A 17,255-nucleotide genomic window follows, 5' to 3' on the forward strand; every position below is an offset into this window, starting at 1 on the left:
AGAGCCTGCTTGGGATTCTTTCTCTCCCTCCCTGGCTTTCTCTCTCTCTCTCTCTCTCTCTCTCTCTCTCTCTCTCTCTCTGACACTCCGTAGCTCAATCACTCTTTTTCTCAAAAAATAAATAAACTTTTATTTTAAAGAGTAGGAAACAAAGTGGCAAAAACAGAGGTGGGATGACTTGGGACATGATGAGTAGGAGGGCCTTGAAGGCAGTGAGAATAAACTGTTGTCAAATGAGCCCCATTAGAAGGGAACCCAAACACCACAAGCTCTGTGTCACAGGTTAAGGAGTTTAGCATTAATGGATCATAAGCAGAGAAGAGTAGGATCAAATTTGCATTTTGAAAGGACAAATGTGTGTGTGTGTGTGTGTGTGTGCACGCGCTTTGTGTGTATGGGGTGTGTGTGTGTGTGTGTGTGTGTGTGTCTGTCTGTCTTAGAAAAGGACACAGAGGGAATGCTATGAATACTAACTACGGTTAATGGGGAGTTAGATATAAGAGGTGTGTTATGTTACAATTAATAAAACCATATATAATGGACTATAAATGGCAGTTGGGAAGTATGAGAAACACAGCTCCATCCGTCTCTGAATGTTCAGTTTAAAAAAAAATTTAATTAACTTTTAATCAAAAATATTCTATTGAGGAGTGACTGATATATAATGTTATACTAGTTTTAGGTGTACAATATAATGATTCAACATTTGTTTATACTATAAACTGGTTGCCATAATAAGTCTAGTTACCATCCATCACTCTGAAAGTTACAACATTTTTTTTCTTGGGATGAGAACTTTTAAGATTTACTCTCTTGACAGCTTTCACATATGCACTACAATATTGTGCACTGTCTTCCCCATGCTGTACTTTACATCTCCACGACTTATTTTATCACTGCAAGTGTGTAGCTCTTGACCTCCTTCACCCCTTTTACCCACCTCCCCAACCCCCTGCCTCCTGGCAACCACGATTCTGTTCTCTGTATCTATGAATTCTGTTTCGTTTTGTGTGAACACACAATCATTCTTACGATTTTTTTTTTTTTAATTTTTTTTTTTCAACGTTTTTTATTTATTTTTGGGACAGAGAGAGACAGAGCATGAACGGGGGAGGGGCAGAGAGAGAGGGAGACACAGAATCGGAAACAGGCTCCAGGCTCCGAGCCATCAGCCCAGAGCCTGACGCGGGGCTCGAACTCACAGACCGCGAGATCGTGACCTGGCTGAAGTCGGACGCTTAACCGACTGCGCCACCCAGGCGCCCCTCATTCTTACGATTTTTAGATTTCATGTGTAAGTGATATCATATATTTGTTTTTCTCTGTCTTATTTCGCTTAGCATAATAGCCTCTAGGTTCATCCATACGGTAATACTTGGCAGGATTTCATCCTTTTTATGGCTTTTCTATGCTATATGTACATACATATGCCATATCTCCTTTATTCATCTATCCGTTTATGGACACTTAGATTGTTTCCACACATTGGTTATTATAAACTACAATGGTCATAAGAGAGCATGTCTTTCCAATTAGTGGTTTTATTTTCTTTAGATAAATACTCAGAAGCGGAATTCCTGGATCACATAGTTGTTATACTTTTAATTTTATAAGGAGCCACCGCATTGTTTTTCATAGTAGCTGAGCCAGTTTACGTTCCCACCAACAGTGCATGAGTGATTGGTTTTTCCACATTTCTGCCAGCACCTATTATCTCTTACCTTCTCAATAATAACCATTCTAACAGGTGTTAAGGTGATGTCTCACTTTGGTTTTGATCTGTATTTCCCTGATAATTAGTGATGAGCATCTTTTCATGAACCTGTTAATCATGTGTGTATTTTCTTTGGAAAAATGTCTATTCAAGTCATTTTTCCAATGTAAAATTGGATTATTTGGGTTTTGTTTGTGGTTTTTTGCTATTGAATTGTAGGACTTTTTGGATATTTTGTTCTTTTCTTGTTTTTCTCTTTAAATGTTCATTTATTTATTTTGAGAGGGACAGAGGGTGTGGGGGGACCTGGAGGAGGGACAGGGAGAGCTGGAGAGAGAGAATCCCAAGCAGGCTCTGAGCTGTCAGAGCAGAGCCGGACATAGGGCTCGATCTCAGACCATGAGATCATGACCTGAGCCAAAATCTAGAGTCGGGTGCTTAGCTGACTGAGCCACTCAGTCACCCCTGTATATTTTGGATATAAAGTACCTATCAGATATATGATTTGCAAATATTTTCACCTCTTCTGTAGGTTGACTTCTCATTATGTTAATTATTTCTTCTGCTGTGAAGAAAGTTTGTGGTTTGATGTCATCCCGCTCCAAATGTTTATTTTTGCTCTTTTGCCTGTGCTTTTGGTGTCTTATTTAATGACTTATTGCCAAAAACAATATCTCTATGCTGTCTTCTAGAAGTATTAGATGAGCTTCAGGTCTTACATTTTGTCCCTATACATTTCAAGTTAGTTTTTGTGGTTGGTGTAAGATTAGGCTCTAGATTTATTCTTTGTCTGTGGATTTCCTTTTTTTCTTAACACAACTTGTTGAAAAGATGATTATTTCTTCTTTGAGTATTCTTGGCTTCCTTGTCAAGTATTAGTTGACTGAATACGTGACTTTATTTCTGGGCTCTTGATTCTGCCTCATTGGTTTTATGTGTCTGTTTTTATGCCAGCAGCATATTTTTTTTTTTTATTGTTGTAGTTTTGTAGTATGATCTTAAATCAAGAAGTGTGATGTGTGATTCCTCCAGTTCTGTGCTTTAGCAAGATTGGTTTGGCCATTTGGGACTTTTGTGTTTCCTTTGAATTTCAGGTTTTGTTTTTTCTGTGACAAATACCATTGGAATTTTGATAGGGATAGCACTGAATCTATAGATGGCTTTGGATAGTATGAACATTTTAATAATACGAACCCTTCCTATCCATGACCATGGGATATTTTTCCATTTATTTGTGTCTACCTCAATATTTGTTCTCAAGGTAGAGTTTTCAGTGTACATATCTTTCACTTCCTTGTTTAAATTTAATAAATTTAATCTGCTTCAGTTACTATACTCAGTTGTCCAGAGAGAATCTCACAGACATACTACAAGAGAACAAGAGAACCAAGCTAAATCAGTATGTGATATAGGATTCCATTTAGATCAAATTTTTAAAATCTCCAAAAATAACTCTGCCTCCCTTTGGAAGAGATGGGGTAGGAGAATCAAGGATTTGCTCTGGAAAGCCATTCTATATCTTGATGAGCATGGTGGTGTCTTACCTTGAAAATAGACAGATAATAGCTTTTAGAAAGACAAAAGGTGAAAAACAAAAGGTGGCTATTTGAAAACTAGTGTAGTGCATGTTAGCATGTTAGCACACACAATAGCACTTTGGGTGACAATGGTGGGTCCATGTGGTGAGGTTTAAGGAACTTAAAAATTGAATATAGCAATTGTAGTCAAAGAGCTTAAAAAACCAGTTCAAGAAAGTCTAAAGTATGATGATTTGGGGGTAAAGAGATTTCATAGGTTGAGATAGTTCAAGATATCTCACTACCTACATGTAATGCCAATACCATGTTTTATACATGTCTTATTTTATATATCTGCTTACATATGTGGTTTATTTTATTATTTTCCTTAAACCTAAGAGTGCTTGTCCTGTATTTCTGATACTTCAAGGAATGGTCGCAAGAAAAGGAGATAATGTCATTTGGTGAAATCACATACAATCATCACCTGGGGAAGTTTATGAAAAACATTATAAGGAGCCACACTCATAAATCAAATATTTCTTTTAAAAAAAGATCCATGCTTGTAGCTTTGGTTACACAGTGTAGACTTTTAAAATATTGTTTGTACTTGCAGTTTTACCTCAAAATATTTTAGGAAGAGAAACGATGGTGTACTTGTTATAACAGTGTTGGCCTACATACATAGTGTTAAAGTCATTGAACAGTAGGGATCCTTTCAGATCAGTCAGTTCCACATATACAGGCACACGTTTGCTAGAATATCGGTTGCATTAAAATTGTCTTCCATCTACCGAAGTTAAGGAAGTAACACAAAAGTACCTATTGAAAAGTATGCATTCACACAGACACACAAAGAAAACATTAAAATTCTGATGAACTAAAGTAAAGTTCTTGAACTAAATTATGGCCATTTGCACATGAAAATTCAGATGAATAATATTTGTTGGTCTTATTATTGTTAAAGGCCTATTACAATATTAGAGCAAAACGCAAAAGAGTAACAGATATATTGGCTTACTATATTTATCTAGAACATATGGGATAAAGTCATCTTTAAAAAACATGGCTTGGATTGTTACAGAACGAATATAAGGGAGAAGTTTGCATTGAGATTTGACCACTGCTGCTTTAGTGTAAATAATTGTGGCTCACATAATTATGCGCTTGGTAGTTGATAGAAACACTCATACGGCTAAGGGTTGAAACCCAGTTAGTAAGTTTTGTGATTGATTTTCAAATCATTCATAGTCTTAAAACCACATGGAGTTGCTTTTAGACATTTTTAAGGAAACAATAAAATCATTCTTTGGTCACTTTGTTAGTGACAGTTTAGCTATATAGAAATTACAGTGCTTCCTACTATATTGACCGGATCCAAGATTATGAACACATACATTATGTTATAGATTGGCTTATATAATACATATTTTATTATCTATGATTCTGAAATATCCAGAAGTCTCCTCCACTCTCCTAAATCATTACAAATTACTATATCATATATGATGGGAAACCTGTGGAATTATAGTCACATTTTTAATAATAATCAATTTCAGAATATATGTTATGTAAAAGTAAAATATGTTTTCTTTGTTGTCTTCAATTAAATTTTTTCTTTATCTTATTTTGTGTAGAAAACTAATATTTGGGGCGTCTGGGTGGCTCAGTCGGTTAAGCGTCTGACTTCAGCTCAGGTCGTGATCTCACAGCTTGTGGGTTCGAGCCCCACGTCGGGCTCTGTACTGACTGCTCAGAGCCTGGAGCCTGTTTCAGATTCTGTGTCTCCCTCTCTCTCTGACCCTCCCCCGTTCATGCTCTGTCTCTCTCTGTCTCAAAAATAAATAAACGTTAAAAAAAATTAAAAAAAAAGAAAACTAATATTTAACAAGATACATAGCCTATAGAGTAAAAATTGATAAAGTGGCAATGTTTATTATATATTAAAGTATTCTATTTTGTCTAGTAGAGAAGTACAAATTTGAATGGCTTTGCTAATAATCACCTTGCAAATGTTATTTATTTAAAATACATATTGCATGATATTTTAAAATTTGTTTTGGGGATTGACTATGTTATTTTAGACCTACTCAAAAACAAGCAACATTATAAAAAAGTGATATGATGATTACTCATGGTCATTTTAAACTCCAGTTTATACAAACATCCACAAAAAGAATGCCCAAAGGACTCATCACAAAGGAATAAATGGCTTCTCTCTAAGAAGTAAACTCAAAACTCAGGTATGTATTTTTATTAGAGAAAATAAAAATCAGTATCTCCTTGTATGTATCTGTGTGACTATAATAGATTCATTGTTATACATGGACTGTGTCTAATAATAATGCCAATTTGGTTAAGACTCTTTAATGCCAATCATTTCATATATACTTTTTTGAAAACTTCTTCTTATGGGTTCTTAGTATTTATTTGGTAATATCAAGGAGAAAGCCCCCAAAAGGATATTCAGTCTGCATAATGCCCTGCTCTTTAGCTCTGGCCACTATGGGAAAGGGGCCTAGGCTTTGCCTGGCCTCAGTGAGGCCTGGATGTGGCCAGGAGAGGATGGTTCATATCCTATCTGAGGCTGCAAGAAGATCAGTGGCAAAGTGTACTAATTTGGGCAAAATTGAAGTACTTCATGGGTCTGAATTATGACTTGCCATCGTGGTTCATAATCAACATCTGTCATCGGAAGGTCCATCAGGCTGTGACCATCTAATGCTAACTGGTATTATTTTCATATGCTGTGGCCATTATTACAAGGAATGAATAACTGTGTTATTACCAGGGGTGTGTTTGCAATTTGCTTTTCCATTCACATGTCCATTTTGTGAATAATAAGTATCGCAAACTGAGCACAGAATATATTACGGGCACCAGGCACTCTGGGTGTCCTACAGCAATATGGTCACCCTGGTCTTCCTCTGATTCCTCAAACACACCTTGTTTAAGCCCAGTTCCCAGCCTTTGTATTTGATGTTCTCTCTGCCTGGAGGACTCAACACCCTAATCTCCTCCTGGCTGGATCCTTCTTTTCTTTCAGGCATCACCTTCAGGGCAGGCTTTGCCTGGCACTCCCAAGTAGCTACAAGTTCACTTTCAATCCCATCACCTTAGTTTATTACTATGTTTTGTTTTACCATTTGTTTACTTTTTGTTCTCTGTCTTCTCTCACTATAGTGAATACTGCAAGTGTTTCCTAGGTAATTTACTGGGTCTTATTAATGGGTCTAATTAATGGGTCTCTTACCTTTGCCGTCTCATAGATAAGGATGTGGGCCACACCGGAAAAGGTGCTGTTGGCAAGTTTGGACCATTTCTATGTTCCTCTGTCTCTCTTCACATACCACTGATGTGGCAAGTGAGTCCAGATCGCCTTCCTTTTTCCTTTCTCAGGGACAGACCAATGGGTAATGCCTTGTATTGCTCCAAGTAAAGAGTCTTTATCCTTCACATCCTCATTTCCTATCACACTTCCTTTCTGCTCTATCCTCGACCGCATTCTCCACTTCTGGTCAGTCACCTCTGACACTTTCTCATTCAATGAGTTTAGATACATTACAATGATTGTATCCGTCTTAGGGTCAAAGACACATTCATCTTTATGTATGAAAAATTGTTGCAAGAAATGTTTATTAAAATATACTTTGCTCTGGGTTTAAATGTGCCTGTTAGTTGATGAAATTCACAGTAATTTTTACAGAATAAATAAAATGGCCTAGAGAGTTTTTCAATTTTCTCAGTCTCCCTGACACATTTTCCTCCCAGAATAATCATAGATTAAATTCTTACGAGGTGGTTATATGTGATAGCTCAGGAAAAGATTCTAGTATCCTCAAATTTCGTAATTCAGGGCAATACAATAAATTATAGAGAACTGTTAAGTCTTAATTAACAACAAGTAGGGAGCACCCTCCTTTCTCAGCTGATCTAGCTTCTACAAGATCTTAAACAATTGTATGTTTTGAAAACATTATCAGCTAAAGACTATGCTTGAATATCTTCGGAATTAATGGGTAATGCTAATAACTAACACAGCAGTAAAACGCGTTGGTTTGATCCTTGGATACTTGTTTCCTGGCTAAAACAACATTTGTCTTTTCTCCAACAGTAAGAGTTAAAGTAAAGCAAAGCAAGCAAACAAATCACACACACACACACACACACACACACACACACACACACACACACTTGAGGATCTCTAGTGAATCTCCAAAAGTATATGGTCTTTGGAATAAGCCAATGACTGCACAAAGCAGGCTTCTTCTGCCTAAAACCACCAGAATAAGACAACCCTAATGCCAGATGCCATAGTCTGCAATATGTTTAGGTACAAGTTTTGTTCTTTAGCCTCTACACTACTTTCTTTCCTCCTATTGGTATAAGATTCTAAATTGTTAGTAGACATCCTTCTCCTTAAATCGTGGTATTCCCGACTCTTATCATTGATAATCACTAGGTTATATGATGTCATTGTAATACCAGATGGTTTTAAAAAAAGATTATTTTTGAGAGTACATGAAAGAATTCTCACAGAGGTCAAAATACTACCATTATAAACATGATATAAGATCATTATCCATTGAATGAACAGTGGTTCCAGTTTGGATTGATGATAACACCAGGAGATGATGGGCTATCCTTCAGCCTAGGCTAAAAACCCACCAGAAAAAAAGACTAATGAAATAAAAATGTGGTCTCTGGAGAGAGCTGGGCTGTGCGTGTGTGTGTTTGGAGAGGGGGGTAGTTGTGGTAGGAGGTGAGAATTTGCATGGGAACCGCAACTTGCAAGACAGACTCATCTATTACTTACAAAATAGATACATCCAGCAAGCAAAAATGTCATCTACACCGCACACTGTCTGCAATTAGACTCCTTTAATATCAACTTGATTACACCCATATGTTCCAGGAAATAAAAAAAAATACAGAAAAATGTTCCTACATTTCTACGGGGACTCACGTGCTCTAATGAGATCACTAACCATTCTAGCATTTTAACTATTTGATATATCCTGACCAATCCTTCCAAAGACAAACTTATGACCAACTTCACTTACGAAATCCTAAAATTATCCTTCCCTAACTTCTACAAAATAACCCCAGTCACTGTTGTGTATATCACCCCTTGCTGGAAATTGAATAAACCCACATTCTTAAAACGGTTCACTTATTTATTTTGAGAGTGCATGAGAGAGATTGTGTGCCTGTGTGCACATGTGTGCACGAGCAGGTGGAGAGGTGGGGGGAGGGCTCCACTCCAGGAACCATGTGATCATGACCTGAGCCGAAATCAAGTGTCAGTCTCTTAACTGGCTGAGCCACCCAGGGTCCCCTAAACCACATTTTTTTTCAAAACCACAACTATATTCTTGGTGGTCTTTGGTTGGTGACTTCTATCATTAGTTAACAAAGGTAAAATTCAGTACAATTGCAGAATTGCTGTGAAATATACATAAATAAACTCCAACATTGCAGTTTCCAAGTTTTATTTAAGGGGCCACAAAATCCTGTACTAACTTATTTAAAATATTTTCCTCTTTACTGCTCTAATTAAATCTTCAACCTGGTGAGTGGAAGGAAAATTAGATATTTTTAAAGAGTGACTAAAAGAAAAATATTTACAAGAAAATATGTTCTTCATTCCCACCTCTTTTTAAAAGTTTCAGCAGCCACAAGCATTAATGAAAGTTTGTGGTTATACAACAAATCTTATTTTATTTTTCTGAACCTGTGTAACTATCTTTACGGCACTAATTTTTTAAAGAAGCAAATCTAATATCCAAAGGATCAATTATTCTATTCCTTACAATAAAGCATGGGTATAAAGGTGTAATGTAATAAAGAGGGCTTTTCCCCCACAAATAAATTCTTTTAAACTTCCAGAAAAATTGTAATTTCCCTGACACTATCTGAATGCTGACTTCATATCACTACCTGATACCCCAGATATTTATTGTCTTTGAATCCTGCTTAGGAAAAATCAGAGAAATTATGAGCTTCAGACTAACCAAAGTAGAGCAATTACGTGAATTATCTGATATTGAAAATGTGTGTAATTTAGGCTATTATGATTCTGCATAAAATGATAAAAGTTACCTTTTCCCTCGTGGGGACATGTAACATGTACAAAACAAAGCTTAGGTAGCAATTACGAATTATAATTAGGAACTGAATAAATTGTCGTCCTGGTTTCTTGCATTATTATTGTAATTATTTTATTAAATATTCTTACCAAAATTTCTAACTTCATTTTACTCAGTACAAGTTATGATGAACTACAGAGAGTTAATGGTCAGGCCTTATTTCAAAATTTTTAAAATATGAGGTCCAACCCATAAACAGCCTATAACCTATTTTGGGAAGTTTGGGAAGGCATAGGTGAAGTTACATGGTGAAGTTAAACATTAACACGTTTAACAAAAAGGATTAATTTTTTTCAACCTTTAGGCTCCATCTGATACAACACAAAATCTGTTAATCATACGAATAATCATGTCATCCATTAAATTTCCCCCCAAAAAAATAACTTGAGTGGAAAAGTGTCAAAATGCCCATTTGCAAGTAAATTCTTATTTCTATTTTAAGCTCATTGGTCCTTTTTTTAAAGTTTATTTATTTATTTTGAGAGAGAGAGGGAGAGAGGGAGGGACAAAAAAGATAAGGAGAGAGAGAATTGCAAGCAGGCACCGCACTTTCAGTGAAAAGCTGGACGTGGGGCTCGAACTCACAAACTGCAAGATCATGCCCTGAGCTGAAATCAAGAGTCAGATGCTCAACCAACTGAGCCACCCAGGCACCCCCTCATTGGTCCTTTTGGTGCAAGCAAATTAAATCAAGGAATGAAAATTTCAGTCAGCATTGCCCATTAGAATGCAAACCATCACATACGACAATGAGAGCTCAGTGAGTGTTTGCCCCTATTTTAAACCGCTACAGTTGTTAGTTTAATACTCGGTGGGTCTTTGTGCATGGTTTATACGGTAAGAGGGGAAATGCCCTTGTTTTGAGAATTCATCGTGTCACATTAAATTTCCAAATTGCTTTCTTTCTTGGAGTGAGACTAAAGATGGGTACCATTTAAAATGAAGAGAGCCCTGGACTCCTTTATTATTTGAAGATGAGATCACAACAGGATTCCTTTACTGTACCTTAATAATGTAGTTGCAAATATCTGTCTGAACCATGTGGCTCATTGTGTATCCCTGTGTATTTATACTATGTACTAGGCTTCAGATTTTCATTTTACGTAGTGCTCTGTAACTCAAACAGTTGAGGCATAACGTTGAGTTGTTTGATTTGTTGAAATTAGCTTTGGCAGGTTATAATGTGCAGCACACTCAGAAAATAGCTTCAGAAATCAGCATTCACTAACCAGAACTGCATAGCCCACACAGATAAAAGTTCCTTTCCTTAAGTAATTTTTTTTCTGGTAATACGTATAATACACATTAATTGTAAAAATTTTGGGAAACTTTATAGGGAAAAACAACCACCCCAAATTAGGCATGACTCCAGTACCCAGAATTAAGTATCGTTAACATTTATTTCTAAAAATCAAAATTAGAATTATAAAGACCATGTACACTGAAATGGTATATTACATTATATTTAATAGTAGATTATTTTCCCATATTCCTTAATATCCTTGCATTTCGTGTAATGCTAATTTAACCCATAGTGGTCAGAAAAGCATGCAGGTGAACTCTAACCTAAAAACGACCCATTGTTATGCAAAGTTGACCATGAGTACGTCTGAAGTCCAGCTGATTCTTTTACACAGTTTCCTCCAGTGCTTTTTAAACAGTGACAAAGTAGACTCATTAAGGTTTGGAAGTTCTGCGTCTCCTCTGGTCTCTTCCCCTCTGCGCATTTCTGCTTCTGTTCCATAAGTAGCAACTCTGCTATACACTGCTATTCCTTTAACCCAGGTACCCCCACCCATATTTTTTTCAGAGAGGAGTACCTAAGAAAAAAAAATCTATATTTTTTTTATATTTAAACCTTGATCCATTGTTGCATTAATGATACTTTCTCAAATAGAAGTGAGGCTGGTGAGGCACAAAGGGGTGATGGAGGCACAGCCCCCACCTATACCATGATTGAAATGGCTACGTATCCCTCCAACATATGGGTACATCACAGCTTATTTAGCCAATCTATGATTCTAAAAATTCAATCTATTTCTTTATTTTCCAGTTATAAATAACAATGCAATGATGATCGTGTTTTCCTCTGATGGATTCCTAAAATAAGTTCCTAGAGGCAAATTATTAAATCAAGAATATGAACGTTTTCATGAAACTTAACTCAAAATGCCATATCTAGTAGAGAGATATAATTTATACCCTATGGTAGTTGATTATTTTCTTTTTACTTCTTCCTCCAACCTCCTTTTCCTTTCTGACTCTAAGATCCATTCATTGCCGCTTTCTGCTCTGTTTTCTGTCCTGGGAAGTTCACTGCCAGGAACTTGACTACAACACCTGGTTCTAGTTGGGATAAGTCAAAGGGAGACACCAGCAAGAGATGGAAAGGGAGGGATAGATCGGGGCTCTTACCCTGTCTTCTGCAAACTCATTGATTCCCTTCTTGGTGATGGCAGGGTATAAATCTATAGCTTCTAAAGGGAATCTTCACTTCTACAGCCCTGACCTACCCATGCTCTTCTAACCCCACTTGCTACCCTTTCAGGCGTCAGTTAGGTAATGGCTTTCTGCTGGTGGTGGTCCTTGTGTGTTTCACCATTCCTGATGGTCCCTTATGGTTCCTTAACTGTGACCACAATAAATAGAACTTCATTGAACTGCTCTCAAAAAATTTGAATATGCCCTCTGTTTGCCACTAGGACCCTGACTAATACTTCCAGCAGTGTCCCAGGATGCTGGCTTCAAAATATATTTGGTAATAAAAGAAGGACTTTGAAAGAATATTTGACAATCTGAACAATTTTAAGAGAAAAAGATATCTCATTTTTATTTAAATCCTTTCATTCCCAGTGAGGCTGAGTATTATAATAAAGATTTTTTCTTCAAATTTTTGTTTAAATTCTAGGTAGTTAACATGTAGTGTAATACTGATTTCAAGAGTAGAATTTAGTGATTCATCACTTACATATAATACCCAGTGTTCATCCCAACAAATACCTTCCTTAATACCCATCACCCATCTGGCCCATCCTCCACCCTCTTCCCTCCATCAACCCTCAGTTTGTTCTCTATCATTAAGAGTCTCTTGTGGTTTGCTTCCCTCTCTCTTTTAATCTACACTTATGGGGGGATAGCCATCCTAACTATTGCTTGTTCACTTTTTTAAAGAAGAGTTTGTCTTTCTCTTACAGCTTTGAAAATCATCATTTATATAACAGAAATGTCCAATTTGACACTTAATTTCATTTAAGATTTAAAGAAAAACAGGTTGTTTGTCATTTCTACCATTGCCTTGAGTTTTAATTTTCTGCTCCCTGTGTCAGCCACATTTGATGCATACACGAAAGTTTTAGTCTCATTGTAGCTAATAGCTACACGTGATTGCAAATATGAGAACCTTCCAACGAGGGTTCAGAAAGGTGTTTCTGAGTCCTGGGCTGCTGAGCTCTGCCAGATCAGAGTTAATCAGACACACCTGCAGCACCGTGGTTAGCACTTGCAATGGATAAGACAAAATTCATGAACAAAACCACACTTCCTATAAGTCTCTGTACTTTCCTGTGATGTATGTCATCTTCTAGCTCAACCATCATCCCCTTTTGATAGCCGATAACACAGTGACTAGAAGCACCAATTTATCACATCCAAAATATTAGTGGAAGGGGATGAGCTTCTGCAACTTGTCACAAGGTTGTAGTTGGTATTTATAAATTCTTTCTTCCGATACCAATTTCTTGTCTTTGCCCTCAGGTGGAGCTCCATCCAGTTCTTAACTTCATACATTGAATGAAATCGTCATTGAGATTTGGGGTCATTAATGATCTTACTGATTTCGAGGTGTTGTAGTCTTTCATTAACTTGCAGTAGTGGACAAGGGCATTACTAAGAGGTACTACCAGAGAATCACCTGAATTCCAGAAATACTTCTTTTGACCCCATTTTGCGGTAGCAATTCCATTCTCCCTTAATGAATAGGACCAGTCAACTGTGATCCCCGTTTGTTGCGGATTGCCAAACCACAAGTGAAAATGTGGTGGCCTCAACATGTAATTCAGAACAGTTTTTGTTGTGCTCCCTGGTGGGATCATATCTTCTTTGGATCTACGACCTATAAACTGGCAGTGCCCAACAGATGGAGGAAAGGAAGTATAATATAATAAAGAGTTTGAGGGTACATGTTGATGTTTCCACAGTTTTTCAGCCTCATCCCTCCTTTCTGGCTTCAGCACCACACCCAGGCAAGCTAAAAACAAAGCTGGGGTGCTCCCTGCTTAGATACACTGGTAGGAGATACAAACCACATGAGCTCCTGCCGATGTGTGGGAACCCTCACTCAGCTTCCACCCCTAACCACAATGAAAGCGCCCACACAGACTCTTTTCCTTCATCTCCCAGGTCGTGTTTAGACATGTGTAAAAGATCTAGTCCAATGATGACTAAGACTAATGAAGTCAGGCATCTTTATTTTCTTCCTGAACTCAAGGGGAATAAAGAACAATGTTCACCATTAAAATGTTGCTAATTTTTGTTTCTGCAGGTTTTCTTGCTGAGAACATCAGTTATATCTGTGTGTATCAAACCACATCACAAGTTACTAGTTGAAAACAATATCATTTATTTAGATGATGATTCTGTGGCAGAAGCTTGGATTGGGATAGGCTAGCCAGTTCTTTGCTAGTCATGATAGTTATTTCCGATGAACTAAACTCTATCTCATCATAAGGTGGCCTACTTATTTCTAGTGTTGCATTTTGCTTTAAAGTTAATCTTCTATTAAAATGGGCACATCAATTTTCTGTGATTATTATTTATATTACATATTTTTTCATCCTGTTATTTTACATTTTCTGCATGCTCATATTTCAGATGCATCTCTTATAAGCAAGGATGAATTGCTTGTACATTTTTCATTTAGACTATCAAGCATTGTCCTTTTTTAAAATATCATTTTGAGTTTTATTGAGGTATAACTGATAAAAATCGTATATGTTTAAGGTGTACAATGAGATGGTTTAATAGGCACATACGTTGTGCAATGATTCCTACAATCATTTATTACCTCACAAGTTACCATTTTTTTGGATTGAGGACATGAAAAAACTCTCTTAGCAAATTTAAAGTATGCAGTGCAGTATTATTAACTATATACACCATGCTGTATATTAGATTTCCAGAACTTATTTATCTTATGTCTGAGAGTGGGTACTAACAACCAACATCTATTCATTTCTAATAGCTCTCAAGTCCTGCAAACCTCCATTCTCCACTCAGTTTCTGAGTTCTAATTTTTATGGATGAATGCTATCCCATCATAGAAATAAATAGGTATTTATCTAGAGTGAAATACTACTCAGTCAAGCATCTTCTTTCACATGGTTTATTGCCCATTTACTTATTTATTGGGCTTTGATTATATGATATCATGTTATTCCTATGTGTCTCCAATATTTTATTGTTTATTTCCCTTCCTGTTTCTTGTTTGAGATATGTTCATCATTCCATTTTTTTCCTGTTGCTGTGCTAATTTTATGGTGTTTTACTCTTAGTGTTACCCTAAACATTTTATGCTCTTTTCATTAATTTAATTCTGTATATAATTTCAAACACCACAATATGTAATTTTCTGTTTATTTTTTAAAGATTTTATTTTTTAACATAATTTATTGTCAAATTGGTTTCCATACAACACCCAGTGCTCACCCCAACAAGTGCCCTCCTCAGTGCCCATCACCCACTTTCTCCTCTTCCCCACCCCCATCCACTCTCAGCTTGTTCTCTGTGTTTAAGAGTCTCTTATGGTTTGCCTCCCTCCCCACTCTGTATGTATTATTTCCCCTTCCCTGCCCCCATGGTCTTCTGTTAAGTTTCTCAAGTTCCACATATGAGTGAAAATATATGATATCTGACTTTCTCTGACTGACTTATTTCACTTAGCATAATACCCTCCAGTTCCATTCACGTTGCTGCAAATGGCAGGATTTCATTTTTTCTCATTCCCAGGTAGTATTCCTTTGGATATATAAACCACATCTTCTTTATCCATTCATCACTTGATGGACATTTAGGCTCTTTCCATAATTTGCCTATTGTTGAAAATATTTTATTTTTAAGTAATCTCTATACCCAACATGGGGCTCAAACTTAAAACCCTGAGATCAAATCACATATTTTACCAACTGAGCCAGCCCAGTGCCCCTGTAATTTTCTATTTAGATAGTGATGCCCCCCCATATGTTACACTTTTCCTCTGCTTTTATAGTTAGACATATTACATCTTCTAATGTTTCCTCACTGTCTCATCCTTTCTTCTGTGGTTTTTATTATTTTGTCTTTCGGTGCTTCATTCCTGAGAGTTCTCTCATTTATGTCCCAGTTCACTAATGTTCTCTTCAGCTAAATCTCATTTCCTGTTATGTTGGCTCCTGAGTCCTTAATTTTAGTAATTACATCTTCAGTGGAAAATTTTTAGTTGTTTCTTTTTCAAACTTGGAATATCAGTTTTTTTTTAATCTTTGAGTTCTTTGCTGAAATGTTTACACTTGTCTATTATCTCGACAGTACACATAGTTATTGTACAACCTGTATCTCTTAATTCTACTATCTGGAGTAACAGTGAACTTATTTGATTCTTCAGAAAACTTAATCCTTGTATTCATAATTTTATTTGTTTTGAATAAAGCTTTTTTTTTTTTTCAATTACCCTTTTCACTATTACTATAATCAGGACTCTCCCTTTCCACTGTCTTACTTAGAACATCTCTATCTCTCTCTCTCTCTTTCTCCTTTTTTTTTTTTTTTTTTCCTGATCGGGAAAACTGTAAGAACTCTGAATCTTATAGACTTAAGGTGACTACCATAACTATTTTATTATAGAAGTTCTTAAAGTTCTCATCACAAGAAAAAAATAATTAAAAATGAATTCGCTTAAACCAGCAAAGGAAAGAGAGAGAGAGAGAGAGAGAGAGAGAAAGAACCAAGAATAGACTCTTACGTATGGAGAACAAAATGGTGGTTACCAGAGAGGAGGTGGGTGGAGGATGGGTGGAAGAGGGGATGTGGAGTAAGGAGGACATCTGTCGTGATGAGCACTGGGTGGTGTATGGAATTGCTGAATCACAATATTGTACACCAAAAACAAATATAACACTGTAGATTATACTGGAATTAAAATAAAATTTAAAAAATCAACTCCCTGATCATAGGCAATGCTGAGTGAAATTTTATGATAAAAAATAAGGTATTTAATAAATATATGGATGTGGTGTTGGTAGAATTAATGTAGATAGAGAATGCGGTTACATATTAAGAATAAGTGTCTATTTTACTGTGGATAGATTATTGCTCCTGCCATGATGGAAGAATTCCAATGTAATCAATGTTAATTTGCCACCAGTTGGCTGCTCTTTCCCTCCAGAGAATGATGCCACATCAAGGAATCAACAATATTTTCTGTTGTTGACATATGAGATATGCAATAGTAGTGTTAGCCAAATCAACCTTGGTAAGACAAACACTGTGCAATCATGTTTTTCCCAGAAGCCCTGGCTATATTTTTTGTGTCCCTTTAGTGAGCCAGGTCAATTGGGAAAGAAGGCAGACTAACCTCTAATGAATGGGTCATTTTTGCCTATCTGATCACTGAGAGCTTGATCTGTAGAAGATGCACTTTGATGATCAATCTTAATGCAGCTAAAGATTTTTACACACGGTTCCGATGCTGGACATCAGTTCATATATTTTGTGCTCATTCCTCTATTGTTATGCCTTCCAAGTCTGTGACCATGAGCTAAGTCGTTAGCCAACATATCAGTGTCGCTCCAAAATTTTAGCTCTCTTTTCTTGTAGGCAAAGTAGATGAACAGATTTATAGTT

Source organism: Panthera onca, chromosome B1 (genome assembly GCF_046562875.1).
Source record: "Panthera onca isolate mPanOnc1 chromosome B1, mPanOnc1 haplotype 2, whole genome shotgun sequence".
Classification (NCBI taxonomy): domain Eukaryota; kingdom Metazoa; phylum Chordata; class Mammalia; order Carnivora; family Felidae; genus Panthera; species Panthera onca.